We start from the raw sequence: 13,532 nt of genomic DNA on the forward strand, positions 1-13,532 counted from the left end.
GGCAGCGGCGTGCTAGCAGAGGTCAATGGGAGAAAAAGGGGCACATATTCTTTATTCAACAATAAAGAATTATTTTAAATATATATTTTAAAATAAATTATAAAATTCTCTACTTAGACATCTAAACATGTGTCTTACCAAAGCTACTAAATTAAATGTGTCAAGTCAATTATTTTGGTGTCATAGGATTCATTAAAAAGTGAGGACCCAGGTATTCCACAGATATATCTACTACATCATCATAAATGTCATCAATCCCATTGTAGTATCATCATTTACTGAACATGTACTAGGTCCCTGTGCAAAGTGTTTTCTTTATTTTACTCATTTAGGCATCATAACAACCCTATAATGTTATCTTTATCTTCATTTTATTGAATATAATAACAAACAATTACTGACTCTTTATTATGTGTCAATTTTACTCACAGTGTTTTATAGATAAATACTATTATTATCCCTAATGTACAGATGAGAAAGAGGATGCTAAAAAGTTAGTAACTCACCCAAAGTCACACAGCCTTTAAAAATAGCAGAGCTAAGATTCAAATCCTCACATACTGGCTCGAGAGTCTACTCAACTAACTATTAAACTACACAACAGCAGAGGGTAAGTAACTTGCCTAGGATCATAAAACCAGAAGGAGCCCAGATCTATTTAACTATGGAGAGTTGTTCTAAGCTCCAAATGAATCAAAGCAATATGATTTGGCTCACCAAGGAGTTATTACTCTGCAGAGACAGAGTTACATACACACTATGATGAATTTCAATGGTAAGCAATTTAGGAGAATGAAATGTAGTGCATCTATGTTGCTTAGCTAGGCAACACTACAGGTAGATGAGTTAATTTTAGTAATAACAGACCAAAAACGAAAGCAGCTTTGGCAAACAGATCTAGTAAATGTCATTTATCAGTTTGAATTTTCTCACAAGTAAATATTCATTAGTATATAAAAGATCTTGAATATATTTTACATCTAGATATTTTATACTATCCAAAAAAAAGTAAAGCGTAAACACCAATCAATAGGCATATCTGGAAGCAGTAATTTTTAAAGGTATCAGAAACATTTTTAAAGAAATAATAAAAAGTAATAGAATCAAATTAGATTTTTTTTTTGTTACCTGTCAGAATTGATGCATTTATAGTTCTCTCACCTATAATTACAACCCTAACCCTCATCCCTTAAGAGAGATGTAAATTACAGCCATAAATTTCTTCAGTGCTTTTTAAAAGATTTATAATGTACAATTCTGATACCAGAGCTAAAAATTCCTTTGTTAAACCTGAGCACATAACATATAAATCACAATACTACTACTGGCTTATTTTCAAACATTCCTCTAAGAATTTCAAGTCTCACTTCCAAGAGCATCACAGACACACAATGACTATCAGGAAGGATACCCTGCTCCTAGTATAGTAATTAAAATACTGAAAGCACTAATAATAAAGAATAAAGCTCAATGATCAATTAAGTCACTATATATGAGTCATTAACTTTTCCATGAACACCTTCAAACACATTAAGCCAGTGTGTTCTTCACCAAACACATCCTTTTTTCATAATTCCAATCTTAATGAGACATTCTCAATTAACCTCACACCAATTTATATGTTTACATTCTACTTCCAATTACATTTTTAAACTAATTGAAAGAATTTTAAAATAATAATGAACAGTACTAAACTTATACTATTTTGCTATACCTCAAAAGATGGAATATAAGACATTTTTATTAATAAAATGTTCCTATTCTAAGTAAGATTTGTTGTTTTTTTAGTTATATTGAATCTGTTGGTTTGTGTGGGGGTTTTTTAAGTACCATAAAACAGCCAGTAATCTTCAGTGAGGCATAAAAGTACCAAAAAGAATAAGCTATTATAAATCATTAGAGTTACACCAATATTAATTTAATGCAACAGCTAACTTCTAACTAATATTAGATGAAAAGTGACCAAAGCAGGTTTTATTTACAACTATGTGTGAAAGAATAACAGAAATATTGTTATAAAGATTAATTTAGGCAACATTTAAAATAGGATTTTTACAAATAATATTATTTGAGCACAATTTGAAATGGATAGATTGTATCACTTGCTAAGAATACCACTGTTCAATTTTAAAGTGTTAAGAGATCTCTACTTTCACCCATGAGGAAGAAATAGGATCCAAATTTACTAACTTCCAATAACAACTAGAAAACTAAACAAACTATGTATCTGACCTTGGACAACAAGCAGCTCAAAACTGATTCCTACAAAAGGGAAACAAAATAGGTGAGTTCTATAATTACCTGGGGTGTCTTTCTGAAAGCATTTTTGGGACTGCAGTATGTAGGAGAGGAAACCCAGATAGAATTCAGTGCATTGCTAGTTGAAAAGACAGATATCACTGTACAGAAAGGCCAAGGTAACAATTATTTGAGGAGAAAAGTACCTGAAGTGAGAGAGCTACACCAATACCTATGGCAGGGTGGGAGAGAGGGGTGGAGGGTAGAGGAGAGAAGGACCCTTGAATACCAATCTGCATGTGTATAGGGTGAAAACCCATGAAGTCGAGCAAAAACAACTATTGGAAAGAAAAATTAATAGGTAGCTAAAACTGAATAATTCCTAGAGCTTACACAGGGCCAAGAATCATTCAAGTTCTCATAAGCAAGATAAAGACTCCTCATTGAATCCGTAGGGCGTTCAGTAAAGAGCCAAGAAAACAGGTCTACTTTGCAACTAGACTAAGAAAGCACAAGAGTAAAGGTTACTCTAGACCTGCCCTAGAAAACCTTAAAAAACATTAACACATATGGAAAGGGAAGAGGGGAGGAAAGAAATTTGCTACCGTTGAGCATGTCTCAGAAAATCTCAGTCTATGAATCTCTCCCACCCATGCAAATTCCACTTCACACCACATGGGACTTTGTCTTGTGTGCCAACAGAAAAGAATTCCGAGATACTGCAAGGCATTGCCAGGCCTACAAATAAAGGTAAAGGAGGTAAAAACAGGTGCAGGGTAAGAATGAAAATAAATCCGAAAAAAAAGGATTTGGTGTGTAAAGCGAACTACTAGTAAGAGTATGTTAAGGTAGTCGAAATGTTGGGGAAAAGATTAGAAGCAGTATGTTTTGATGGTTTAAAAAGGTTATGACATATCAAAAAAATTTGAGAAAATGGTTTGAATAAATATCTCAGACTTTATATTAGTTGATCTGCCAGATATAATTTTAAAATACAATACAGACGAAGACATAAATCTGCAGGCATATGGCAAGCTTCCAAAACATGCTAAAATCAAAGAGATAGATACATTTGATGCTGAAATCCAGTTTGATAATACTGAATATGATGAGAAAGACCATGATGATATCTAATATATTCCAAGTTTTCTGAGGATGAACCCCAAAGGTGATAGTGCTTCCCTGAACTTTAGCAAGTTAACCACTTTATGTGGGGAGGCATAGGACAGGAGTTGGCTGAAGGCACCTGCCCCTGCCTTGACTTTTCCAAACAAGTCTGAGCCCCCAGGTGTTTACTTAGACATGTCCTTGCTTAAAGGACACAACAGACGCATGTGCTTTCTCAATGATGCTTACCCTGATGTTTGTATCTAGAGGTTAATTTTAGTTCAAGCTGTTGTTACAATAAAAAGCCTAAAGAGGTAAGCAATAGGGGCTTTTTAGGTTCCTTATGCCAACTAGCCCCTTAGCCTCTCTTTCACAGAAACGTGTGTCAGAGTAATTATTCATCCATCGTTCAGGGTCTGCTGGTCAGCCCCAGCAACTTTCTATGTTAGCAATTTTATCTAGGCATCCCTTTCCTAAATGAATACATGAACTTCTGATATTCAAAAACTCTTGGAAGCAATTTTTTGTCTTCTTGATTATTCCCCTCATTAGTTACATAAAACGTTAACACGTGTTAACAAACAACTTTAAGAAGCTTTTATTGAGCCCAAGTATATCTAATTCCAAAGTCCTATGTTCTTAATAACTCCCTTTAAAAAAAAAAAAAAAAAAAAAGAGGAAAGCATAGTCTATATGAGTAGTAAATTAGAAGATTAATGAGAAAAATCCCACTATGCAAGAGAAAATGTTTAGGGTGGGTAACAAACATCTAATAAAGAGTTGTAGCGTGTCAGAGAAAATTAATTCTTAAAAGTGATTAATACTCTGCATGCCCACTTATTTACTAAACTTTGGGAAATATATATAAAATAAGTTAAAATCTACATTTATCTGAATAAACACAAGCGCTGACTCAACTTCTACAAAATATGAATGCAGAGATATTTTGCTATTTATGAAAATGATTCAGATTCAAACAAATCTAACTAAAATTCATGGAATTATAACATCCTTAAAATTACAAATGCCCTAGTTCTTCACTCTCCAAACCTTCAATACAATATACCACAGACTTCAATTTTAATTCTATGATTATGTGAAAGAAATTATATTGATTTAACACACAGTTAAATTCAATAATAATATTGATTTAATTCATAAGTCATTTAACATGATTCATTCTTGAGTCTTGACTTTAATTTACCAAACTAAACTTTAATACTGATGTATTAGTTCTTTCTCTGGCAATTACCTAACTAGAAAATTTTCAGTATTGATGAATTTTCCAAGATCTGCCCACAAAATCATTTTTGTATACTAAAGTTTCTCATTAAAAACGAAAGCCACCTAAAATAAAAACAAAGAGGTATATTCAAGAGTTTGACTTCCTTAGTGCCCTATGCATAGTCCTTCTAGAGGTAGCTATTACAAGTAAAATAAATCCCTGGATCCATAATTTCCCTACTTTCCCAACAAATTACATTAAGTTAAAATTAAGTAACCTACTGTAGAGTCCTCCATTTAAAAAAAAAAAAAAAAGTGGGGAGAGCGATAGATTTACTTTTTCTTGTTTATATTTCTCCTACTATATATTCCTAAAAATATATATTGTGGATTTGGTATCCAAAAGATCTTCCAGCAAAACTCACATACTTATATAACTTTTTAGCAGTTTAACATTCAAATTCAGATTCAACAAAAACTTCCTAGACTATACTAGGAACTAAATTCCAACCACAACTGTATAAAAAGGGTATTGATGGCCATATGTTTAAAGGCAAATGACTTTCAGAGAGAGTAAATAATTTGCTCCTACAACTTGTAACAAGTGCATTCAAGGACTGAAATCCAGATATTACTGATGCCAAAAGGAAGGGGGAAAAGAAGTAACACTTACTGCATGCTAATTATGAGCTAGGTACTTGCACACACTTACTCACTTAATTCTTATCATTGCTTTGTAAGCTAGGCACTATGTACACTTTGAAGATGAGAAAACTGAGGTAAGAAGTAATTAAGGTTTATATAGCTAGTCATAGTAAAGACAAAACAGAAACCCTGGGATTACACATTGATAGATTTTTTTACCTCAAACCACTACTTGTGATCCAAGGAGGAAATGATGTGTTGTTTAATTTTTGTTTTTGGTTTTGTTTTGTTCCTACAAAGAAAGGAACAATTTCACTGAGTCAATTTTAACAAAATTTCTAATTCCTTGAGATAATCATCTATGTTGGTAATCCCTGTAGGGTGACTATCAAGAATCCCCATCCCCAGCAGACAAAAAGATAATATTGATAACAGCACTTAGCATGCAAATAGATGTCTACCCGATATTAACCCAATAATCCAATAGGAAAAAACCGTGATTACCTCATGTCTTTAGAATAGCTTTGCAACGAATTAGCCTCCTCTTGAACAAGGTGCCAATTCTTGAAACAAGCTGAAATACTTGTTCCCATTTTACCCAGTACCCCCAACATTCTACTAATTTAAGCCTATGATCCCGCTCCCCACAATCATAACTCTAAAGGACAGGAAGAGCGGTAAGAAAAGGGTGGTTTTAAAATGGGAAAGAAACTATGGGGACTAAAAAGCAAAATGCTTTTCCTCCCACCTTCTAAATTTTTTAGATGGACTATTAATCAAATTAACAAAAAGATTAACATGAGAAAATCAAATTTTAATATATTGGCACAGGGAATTCATATACTCTTGAAAGTTCCAAAGATGGTCTGGTAAAACTGGATATACACATCATTTTGGACAAAGGAGAAAGTGGGGGGGTAGGGTCAGAGATTTCAAAGGAAGTAGGCAATTTACAAGTAGTTGAAGAAAAACAACCCAGAAACAATCAGACACAGGGAATGTAAACAGGCTCCTGTTTGGGGCACCTTCTTATCTACCTTAATTAATTCAAATTAGTCTGCTAAAGAGAGCACGGGAAAATTCCCCTCTCAATCTTTTAGGCAGGAAAGGGGGGAGGGTCAAAGGTTCTTTCTGAGTCTTTTGTTTCTTAATAACCAGCTTAAAATCAATATTGCAAAAGGCAAAAACTTTGGTACCCTTCAAAACACTGTTTCAATTAAAAAAAAAAAATAAAACCTAAGTAATTTTCATCTCTGCTTTAAAAAATTCAGCAATTTATCATACAAAGTGTCTGTCTTCTGCTAACTTATAAAATTGTCTTCCAAATTCAGTCAGGATATTCTTGACACCATTATAATTAGATAATTATTAATAACTATAGGCTGGTGCAAGGATTTGTGCACCGGTGGGGTCCCTCGTCCTGGCCTGCGCCCTCTCGCAATCTGGGACCCCTTGGGGGATGTCAGAGAGTCGGTTTCAGCTGATCCCCACAGGCCAGACCGAGGGACCCGTGCACTGGGCAGGTTTTGACCCGATCCTCACAGGCCAGGCTGAGGGACCCCACTGATGCACGAATCCGTGCACCGGGCCTCTAGTATGCATATAAGATCTTTGGTTAATCTCTTCCTGCCCTCCCCCCTCCCCCACTTCCCTCTGAGATTCATTAGTCTGTTCCATGTTTCCATGCCTGTGGGTTGAGCATCTGCCCCCTGTTGATCAGTGCGCCTCATAGCTTCCAGTTGAACGGTCGCTTAGGCTTTTTATATATATAGATAGAAAAGGAAAAAAGAGAAAGCCAGAATGTCATTTGGGCAGCTTCACCAGGAAGCTGCAATTTCATATTCCCCAAGGAACCACTGGTCCATTCCCTGTAAAACACCAGGGGAAGTGGCCCAACAAAGGGGAGATAGACACATGTGCAGTGAAGTTGGGTTGGCATAAAGAAGGTGTCTGTCAGTCACACCTGGGAACAGATCATTGGCCAGAATAGGCAGAGCCACAGCAAGCGCATGGAAATTTGGGAGTACATAATCCCCTAAACAAAAGAGTTTGCTCTCTTGTGACTCTTGTTGTTCTAGGCTTTTGGCTCTCTTGCATTTGCCCATATGGCCCATGGCCGTGTGGACATCACAGGCAATGGACTAATGGACTGCACCGGGAAACACAAGATAAGCTAGACTGATGCTGGATTGGACATTGCTCCAATATGGAATGAAATCTCTGGATACTGACCCTGATTCTAGCCCTTCTGAAGCAGTATCTACACTTCTTCCTTGGCGGGACAAAGAGAAATGGGACCTTGGAAACTCAAGGGTTTAATTCCACAGAAATAAAGCTTTCTACGATATCTCATCCTCCCATATGAGCTCAGAAAATTCCTTTTCTCTGGATATCACAAGAAATCTACCCACACACAAGCAACAGGTGGGGACGAGGACTTCTCCCAACAGGTAACCTTCTCTTCCATTACAAATTTTTCCTAATCCTTCTCATCTGCTTCTGCTCTTCCTCTAGAGCACTCAAAATAATAAGGCAGTGACACATCTCGAGCTCTATTATTCAAGAGCAAAGGTAAATAATTATCAAATATTGGCTAGGCTATGAGGAATTCATATTTCACAGTAGCTTTCAAATTCTGCTACATGGAACCAAACAGCTGATGAGGTATTGCTAGTAGTCCATAAATGAAAGATTGCCAACTAGGTTTCATTTGTAAAAGTATGTAACTCCCATACCTATTTCATTCATTATTCCAAACTTGAGGCAAGAAAAATAAAGTATAAGTATTACAAAAAAAAAAAAAATCAGTTCTAAAATTCTTACCCTAGCATAGGTAAATAGGTAGAGGGGAAGAAGGTGATGATTTGTTGCATTTTTAAAAATTAGTTCATCTTTCTTTTCTCTGATCACTTATTTATGATGCAAATCCTACAGAAAAATAGTCTAAAAATTTTTTGAAGTTTCTTAATAATTCTATTTTCATTTTTTGAGAAGAATATGTATCTGCTGTTGTTGGATAAAGTAGTCTACAGACATCAATCATGTCCAATTGATGGATGGTGCTGCTGAATTCAAACTTACTGATTTTCTGCCTGCTAGATCTGGCCATTTATGATAGAAGAGTGCTGAATATCCAACTATAAGAGTACATTTGAGGTAGGCAGTTACACAGAAATGAGCAGAGCAAAAACGATGGGCCAGATACAGAAGGTCACCAGGTCAGAAAGCCCCAGTGCCTAGCAACAGGCAAAACTAGAAAATCAATGATCTCGCCCACAGAGTAATCTTTCCTCCCCTAGCATATCACTGGTCATACAGTTTAGACCCCTCAACCTTTCCAAACACTGGTCATGCAGTTTGGACCCTCCCCTTACCTTTCCTCCCCTAGTTATGCAATGTGAAGGCCAGAGTGTAAAGGAAGATCAAGGGGCTGAAGAATGGCCTCATGTGATTCACATGTGGGCCTTACCACGATTACTCTCTTAAGCATTAACCCTAACATCTAGGCCTCAGTGTTTCAGCTCCAGGCCCAGAAAAGCAGCAAAACCAGACAAGTGATGCTATGGCTGATATCAGGACCAGTTGCATTGACTAATGACCCCCTGACCTGCTGCTGACCAGTCAAGTAGAGACCAAAACCCTAAAAGGACATACCTGGAAAGCTCTTGAATATTTTATTGGGATCCTTCCAAGACCTCCAGTTACATACCTTCAAGAGAGAGGACCCAGTCTGGCTCTCTCTGTGGAGCTTGCCCACGTCTTTCCCTACTCCCTTCCCCCAGGAGCATTTTTCTCTTTCTCCTTAAGCTCCAAGGGCCCTTCTTTTGCCTCTGTAACTTGTTTCCTGAGCCTATTTCTTCTACCACTCACTTCTTTTACCTCTGTGACTTTCTTTTTTCTTTTTGGGGGGGAGGAATCCCAAACAAGTGATTTATTTGCATATATAAAACAAGACCCCGGCCATGGGGAAAGGACACTCACTCCACCCTGGCCAGAGTGTGGAAAAACCTCTGTGACTTTCTAAACAAACTTTCCCTTATAGTTTGAGTCTTGGCTCTCAATTTTTTCTTAGCCAGGACTCAAGTACTGAGGCTGCTAACCCAGGTCCGGACTGATTCCACCAGTCTAACACCTGGTACCATTCTGTTATCAACAGATTCATCTATTTCTCTTTGAAATTCTATCAGATTTTTGTCTCACATATTTTGATAACTAGGTTTCCCCACCTAGTCCTTCCCTGTTTCTTCTACTATCCTAAGCCCTTCCTTGTTTCAGTGTTCCTAGCGCTAATAATGTGTATGCTACCATTAGGAGCATACACATTAAGGATCGTTAAGTCTTCTTGAAGAATTGACCCTTTTATCATTACATAATGCGCCTCTGTATCCTTGAAAATTTTCCTTGCTCTAAAGTCTCCTCTGTCTGGTATTAATAGAGCTAGTTACTTCAGCTTTCATTTGATTAGTGGTAGCATGGTATTGTTATTGGGGTTAGAGTTCTTGGTTTCCCCAAGATAGAAATTAAGAGGAAACCCCAGAGAAATTTCCAGACAGGTTTTTATTAAGATTATGCTCAAGCACAAAGGAGGAAGCACAGAGGAAAGGAAGGTCCTCTCAACTAGCTCCTGGAGCTAGCTCTGTTTGGCTGTTTTTATAAGTGGACAAAGTGGCCTTGCAAGAAAAGATGGGCTTTTTAAAAAAGGTAGGCATTTTGAAAAAAGGAAGGCTTGTGGAATTATCCACATCAAGGTAGGAAAAGCAAGCAGTTAGAAGGAAGATATAATTCTGCCTTTTTTCTTTTCTTTTTTTTTTTTTTTAGCTGGAAGTAGAGGGCTGGTGACATTCTTGCAATCAGTTTATCCACATGTCACCTGTCTTAACTTGGCTTCCTGGCCACACGGTATTATTCCATTGCTGGGTCCAAGTCTACTGTCTCAGAATATCTTCCTCCAGCCTTTTCATCCATTCAGACAGTTTCTGTCTTTTTGTTGGTGTATTTAGACCACTGACATTTAAAGTAATTATTGATATAGTTTGGTAAATATCTACTATATTTGTTATTGTTTTCTATTGGCCTTGTTCTTTGTTGCTATTTTTATCTTCCATACCTTTTCTGTCTTTTTTGGCTTTAATTGGGGATTTATATAATTCCATTTTCTCGCCTTAGCATGTCACTTATACTTCTTTTTTCCCTTTAATGGTGGCCCCAAAATTTGCATTATAAATTTATAATTAATCCAAGTCCACTTTCAAATAATACTATGTATGAGACAGGCTACTAAGCCAGGACAAGCAAAATAGGAAAATAGCCCAACAGTTTATAGCCATCTAGTAAATCGCAAAATCCTATCTTACCTAAACCAGAGACACTTAAGAGAGGATGGTTAACACTACCCACCAACCAGCGAAGAGATAGCTTAAACCCCCTACTCAGGGAGGTAGCAGAAGTTCATTTGCCAACAATACTCTAGGCTCTCCCCTGTTACTTTTTCTATCACTTTGTGCAGCTTTAATAACCCCTGGATCGCTCTTGTTGCAGCATGCCCAGGTCTTATATCTTTGCTGTCTTTCTCCTAAGCTCTAAGGGTCCCCAGGAGACTTGCAACCAGTATAGCAGCGGCAGCTCGGTCCAGTCTTACCCCACGACCCTGTCCCCAAAGGCCCCCTTTTCTCTGACTTCTTAGTAAAAAGCAGCCCTGCCTAGCCTCATTTCCCCAGGTAGTCCTTCCTTGTTTCTTCTTCTCTCCTAAGCCCTTCCTTGTTTCACTGTTCCTAGCCTTAATAATGTCCTCTTAAATATCACCTGGACTTGTTTTGTGAAATCTTTCCCGCTCGAAGTCAAGAACCCGTACACTATCAGCCGGCCCTAGGCAGACCTACTCAGGGCCAGATCCCGTTTCAGGTAACATTTTCTGGTACATCAGACAGGACCTCCAGATGGCGACCCAGGAGCATGCCTGTGCTTGCCTTTCCCCTCTTCTACGCCCCTCTCTTGGTGTAGACACATTAACATTGCCTTTCCCTCTCCTAAGCTCCAAGGACCCTCCATAACTTTCAACTTTGCAGGTAAAACCTGGTGCCATTTCAAAGTCAACATCACTAACGACATCTTTGGTAAGACATCACTGGTAAGAAAATTGTCCTCGCCACCTTGGCTTGAAAGACGTCATTGTGTTTTCATCCTCCTTGCATCTTTCCATCAGGCTTGGAATTTTCTCTCTCTCTCTCTGCAGACTGCCACACTACCATGTGTGGCACAGGACGAGCATTTAAGAGCCGTTAGGGCAGTCACCACTTGAAGACTCCCATGACAGAATAAGTCTATCACGGACCGGGGAAGCTTGCACTAGGCACTCTACTGACTGCAAGACAAGGTCCATGTGCCCAAGAACACTGAAAATCATACCAGGCCCTCCCTGAAGCTCTCCCAGAGGTTTTCCCCATCAAGTTACTAGTTCCAATGGAGAAAGGTCGTTGCCTTTTGGCTGGAAGGACAATCTTTTCTTCCCTTTTCTTCCTTCTTTTACTAGTATGTCTGGAGATGACGTCAGGCTGACTTTCTTTGAGCTGTTTTTTTTAAATCCTCAAGGTGGAGCTAAAGGTTAAGGGTTGAGAGAACCTAGGCTATAGATAAGGGTTCAGATAACTAAGGAAAGGATAAAAAAAATTGCTGGCTGGTTTTTTACTTTGGCTTTTCAATTGGAATTGCTTTCTGAGGAACTGAACAAAACCTTTTACTGCATAAATGAGAATCTGTACTCATTTGGCTCTGAAGATAAGGGGCAATTCCTCCATCCAGCTCAAATCCTGGGTATTTATAGGTGACTAAGAATCTCTGTGAAGGTATCAGAGGGTATACCTCATGACATACAGGAGCCCCATAGGAAATTCCAACTGAACTGTAATTAAATAATTGACTCATCCCAACATGCGCAGATAAAGGTTGGTTACCTAGCACTCCGAGCCCTCACGGCTATATTAGACAGCCAGGTAGAGAAACCAAGACACGTAAGAGGGTTTGAAATGGCTCAGGAAGTGACAACCCCTTGGAGCTCAACCCACAAACAGCACACTTTCAACCTGCTACATAATATCCAAAGAAATCTGTTCAGACTCTACAGATCTCAAAATAAAACTAAAATCAACATGGGAAATTGTGCCTCCAAGCCTGGAAACTCCCAGACCCTAGCCCCCATTAATACTTCTGCAGATATACAATTAACAGGAAGCCTTTACTTGCAAGTACTTACAGAAATGGGAAGATTTAAGTAGAAGTGATATCAACTTAAGATGTCCAAAATGTAGCTCTTTTGATGCCTAAATCAATTTCTGCATGCAAAATTAGAAAATGCCATCTCTAAAATTAAGCTGAATGAATAGGAAGCTTATCTTAATTGCAAAATAGAAGCTCCCAGGAGCAGCACAGATCAGAAAGCCAGAAAAACTGGTTTCAGGCAGAGGAGAAACAGCTATTATGTATTTTCCTTTCTCTGGGACCCTGATGTGTTTGCAAAGGAATTTAACTTTTAGAGAATATAGTGCTAGCTATTCTAACCTATTACAATTAATATGTTTCCCATTCTCCTTACTAATACTTGGGGAGAAGTTGAAATTATAAAAGGGGAAGCCAGTAAGGCCCTTATAGATACTGGGGACCACTTGACCTCTTCTTAACCACACCCAACTAATGGTCTTCTCCTTAGGAGTAAAGCTTCTGTACAAAGGGATATCTAATCAGTTGTCTATTTTAAAATCAGAACCTGTTCCCTTCCACCAAAGGAATGTTATGGAACAATATATATTCTTGCTATGATCTCTTGGTTAAGTTTGTTTGACAGGCTTCCAAAATTTGAATTTTAAGAGAATTTTTTGAAACCAATAAATGACTGAATTATTTCAATGGGCCCATGGAATACTTCAAGGATTTGTTCTTTCTTCTTGCAAAGGAGAATTTTTAAACTAATGAGGCCTATTTTGATATGCTTGAAATTATATGGGAAGCTTTGCCAAAAGAATAATAACTATGTTCTATTTGTATACATTTATTTTTATTAAAATGGATGTTCCAGAGATTTCAGCCTGCCCTAGGGAGAAAGTTGCAAAGATTCAGAGACAAGTTCAAAGACAAAACTCACAGGGGTAGTCAGCTGTCCTGTCAGTGACACCGGGCAAGCCAAGAGTGACCATTCCCTGTGGGAATGTTGGGCAGTGATATTTGTGGCTCACACATTGGGGTATTTATGAATCGTTTCCAATGCTCAATGCACACCTCTGATGAACCATGTACAACATCATAAAATCTCACATATTATTTGTTCT

The 13,532-nt window shown here is 37.7% G+C and overlaps 1 protein-coding gene and 1 pseudogene across 2 annotated transcripts in view; one reads left to right on the forward strand and one right to left on the reverse strand.

Moving 5' to 3' along the window:
* Positions 1–13,532, reverse strand: part of FUT8 (fucosyltransferase 8) — a 214,005-nt gene that overhangs the window by 135,987 nt on the left and 64,486 nt on the right. The gene's annotated exons all lie outside the window — the stretch shown is intronic.
* LOC114230608 (eukaryotic translation initiation factor 1A, Y-chromosomal-like) lies at positions 2,874–3,372 on the forward strand (annotated as a pseudogene).

The sequence above is a fragment of the Eptesicus fuscus genome, chromosome 5 (genome assembly GCF_027574615.1).
Source record: "Eptesicus fuscus isolate TK198812 chromosome 5, DD_ASM_mEF_20220401, whole genome shotgun sequence".
NCBI lineage: Eukaryota > Metazoa > Chordata > Mammalia > Chiroptera > Vespertilionidae > Eptesicus > Eptesicus fuscus.